General features: G+C 46.8%; 1 long non-coding RNA gene across 1 annotated transcript in view; it reads right to left on the reverse strand.

Moving 5' to 3' along the window:
- The window catches only part of LOC108533844 (uncharacterized), a 30,430-nt gene extending 28,978 nt beyond the window's left edge, over positions 1–1,452 (reverse strand). Inside the window, exon 1 of the long non-coding RNA XR_001886829.1 lies at positions 1,181–1,452. This is a non-coding gene — a long non-coding RNA (uncharacterized LOC108533844). The remainder of the gene's footprint in view (positions 1–1,180) is intronic.
- Between the last annotated feature and the right edge of the window lie 2,238 nt (positions 1,453–3,690).

The following is a 3,690-nucleotide window of genomic DNA, read 5'->3' on the forward strand; positions in this document are numbered from 1 at the left end:
TTTTTTTTTTCAGTTACCCAGAAGGAACCATCAATCATCCTGTCCTGAAGGGAGTTCCTCTTAGGTCTGGTCAGACCTTCGTATGGTAATTGAGATTTAGATCCCCTGTTAGGAACTGCTGGGTTAAGGGAATTTTCAGCGGTTAATGTTAAATCATCTTTCTTTCTTTCCTTCTTTCTTTCTTTCTTTCTTTCTTTCTTTCTTTCTTTCTTTCTTTCTTTCTTTCTTTCTTTCTTTCTTTCTTTCTTTCTCTGACTTTGTCTCTCTCTCTTTGACTTTCCTTTTGCCTCTGTCTCTTTCTCTCTCTCTCTGCCTCTCTCTTTCTTTCTCTCTCTCTCTCCTTGACTCCCTCTTTGTCTGTATCTTGCTCTCTGTCTCTTTCTCTCTCTTTTTGCCTCTTTTCCTCTCTCTTTCCTTTCTGTCTCTCTGCTGATCTTTCCTTGCCTCTGCCAGCCGCTTATGCTGCTGTTTTCTCAACTACTGTGTGTTGGGGGCGGGGGGTCTAAAACCAGCTGTAACCAAGTGTCTATATACGGGAGCTGGTCTGGGAGCCCTGGCTTACAGGTTACCTTGTGCCATACCTTTGAAACAGGGGACCTGTCCAGGCTTCCTTCTAATGGCCAACCTACCTCTAATGCTGGCCAGTCTATCTTACACAAAGGTTTGAGTTTTCCTGGTGTCATAGTACTCCTTAGTCTCCCTTAAATGCTTTTTTCTGAAATTTTTCAACATAAGTTCCTAGTGGGGTGAGCTTACTTTGTGCCTCACCCATGTTTCCTAGAGACGAAACACCACGCTCACACCACACGCACACCACGAAACAAAGAACGGGTAAAAAGGGCACACACACACTTTAGTAATTTACACCAAACCAAAATCGAAACCAAAATCAGAGTATCCAGAAATCCAAGCCAGGTCAAAACCAAAACCAAAGTATCAAGCAATCCAAGTCAAGTGAAAACAAAAACAAAAGTGCCAGTATAGGCACACCGTGGGTGATCAGGCCTCGTTTCCACTCAAATGGAGTGGGCAAGTTCCCAAGACCGGTCCTGTCGAGCAATTCAAACCAAGTCAAAACCAAAACCAAAACCAAACCAAAGTGCTGATAAAGGCACGCTGTGGGTGATCAGGCCACACTTCCACTCACATGGAGTGAGCATGTTCTCAAGACTAGTCTTACCAAGTTTCAGATGTCCGGACTCCAAGTACCAGTTCCTTCCCAGTGTTCAGCCACTGCGTTGATCCTCCACAGGGGCCTGCCACACACTGCTCTGACGAGGCGTCCAACCGGGGCAAATGCCTACCCAGGAGCGCTCTCAGGATCCGCGTCGCTCGGGCTGGTCAGAGTCCCCCACATGGATGTTCCATGGGGCAGGCTTAAGCCGCCTAAGGAACTGCCTCAACCATCCACCAATCACCTCGCTTCCCAGTCAGGGAACCAAGAAATGTAGCAGGACGAGCCGCAGACAAAACTGCTCAGACACCGAGTTAAAGAAGGAAGGGATTTATTCAGCCAGGGTCATCCGCAAGACTCCTGTCTCAAGAGCCGAGCTCCCCAAGTGAGCAATTCCTGTCCCTTTTAAGGGCTCACAACTCTAAGGGGTGCATGTGAGAGGGTCGTGATCGATTGAGCAAGCAGGGGGTACGTGACTGGGGGCTGCATGCACCGGTAATTAGATCAGAACAAAACAGGACAGGGATTTTCACAGTGCTTCTCTACACAATGTCTGTAATCTATACATAACATAGCCGATTAGGTCAGGGATCGATCTTTAACTACCAGGCCCAGGGTGTGGCACCGGGCTGTCTGCATGTGGATTTCATTTCTGCCTTTTAGTTTTTACTTTTTCTTTCTTTGGAGGCAGAAAATGGGCATAAGACAATATGAGGGGTGGTCTCCACCCTTACTGGAACATTTGGACCAACGTGTGTCTCATCATGTCCAGTGACTCACGTCTCCTTTCAGGTTTTCTAGCTATAAGCCCAACAGCAATAATTTACCAAGGTGTTGGGTATGTGATGGCAGCCCATGCCAAGGGCAGCCTCCCTATCCCACAGCAGGCCTGTCCTGGGACGTTGCAGGGCGTCTATCTGCCCATCCCTGAGAAGCAGCACTTCTTAGTCACTCTGGGTTCGTTTTCTCCCCACGTCTTTCAAAGCTTCGATGGGAACAGAACAATTCGTTCAATAGGAGGCCATGAAAGGCCCTTTTGTGCAACATCCGTCCGAGGAACCAGCTCAATGTTCTCTGAAAGAAAAAAGGCTTGGATAAAGACTGGCATTTTAAGAACCCTGGAGGTCAGGCCCTTGGTAATGAGCCTCGTTAATATGCAAACACACGCAGAGCAAAGCTTTAGCTCCTCCTGAACCTAGCTCTTTGCAGATGTTGATTTTATACATGGGATTTTTTTTCCCCTTCAGCATCTGTGGGGTTGCTGCACAGGTAGGAGATTTTTTTTCTGCCTGGAAATGTAGCTGAGACAGGTCACTTCCCAGGCATTCTGCCAGGTTCTGCATTTCTGTCCCAAACAGGAAGTGGTCTCCTGGCAGATGTATTCTATTTATAAACAGATGAGTATGATTAGCTTGCCTCCTCCCACTTCCCTCATTCCTCTACAAACATGGTGGTATCCTGATCCATTATTTTGACCATGCCTGCATTGTGCACAGAGCCGGGGTTTTGGAACCAGATACACTGAGGCTCAAATCCTCACTCTGCCTCTTCCTGGCTGGGTGACCTTTGCAGATGACTTCTTTGAGCCAGTGTTTTCCTCTCAAATACAGATTTACAATAGTACCTATTTTGCAAGTGAGGTGCCGGCGTCTTAGGATGCAAAAAAGATGTAAAAATGAGATTTGGTGACCAGAGAAGAATACAATTAGAAGCAACTCATTGGCCAAGATTTTCCTGTAAGGAGATGAAATCAAGGAAGTAACTACTGAGCTCTGAAAAAATGCAGTCAAATCCTAACATTTCCTTTTGGGTTGAAACTCAGAAACTTCCTATTACCCTCAAGGTAAACACACACACACGCGCGCGCACACACACACAAACAACAAAACAAAACAAAAAACACCCATACTCTGGCTCCAAAGGCTCTGGGTGTGTGTGATTTGGCTCCTATTCACTTCCTAGCTGCCAGTCTATCGTTTGACCTTGGGCTCTGGGGCTCTGCCACTGTAGACATCTCTAAAGTCTGAGACTGACTCCTTATCCTCCCTCCAGCCTCTGATCCTGGAAGCTCCCTCTCCCTGGGATATTCTCCAATCCTCTCCTCCCCGCTGGCTAACTCCTGCTCAATGTCCAGATTTCAACTGTAGCATCACTTACCCAGGACTGGGGTGTATTAAGCCCTTAAAAGGGTTATTTGCTTCTGTGGCTTCTAGGGCCCCTACAAGTTCCACCCTGTAACACACACTACACGTGGAATTTTTTTTTTTTTTTTTTTTTTTTTTTTTTTTGAGACAGAATCTCGCTCTGTTGGCCAGGCTGGAGTGCAGTGGCTCAATCGCAGTTCACTGCAACCTCTGCCTCCCAGGTTCAAGGGATTCTCATGCCTCAGCCTCCCAAGTAGTTGAGATTACAGGCACATGCCACCATGCCTGGCTAATTTTCTTTGTTTGTTTTTGTATTTTTAGTAGAGACAGGGTTTCATCAAGTTGGCCAGGCTGGTCTCGAGTTCCTGACCT

This window comes from Rhinopithecus bieti, unplaced genomic scaffold (genome assembly GCF_001698545.2).
Source record: "Rhinopithecus bieti isolate Rb0 unplaced genomic scaffold, ASM169854v2 scaffold_11161, whole genome shotgun sequence".
NCBI classification, from domain to species: domain Eukaryota; kingdom Metazoa; phylum Chordata; class Mammalia; order Primates; family Cercopithecidae; genus Rhinopithecus; species Rhinopithecus bieti.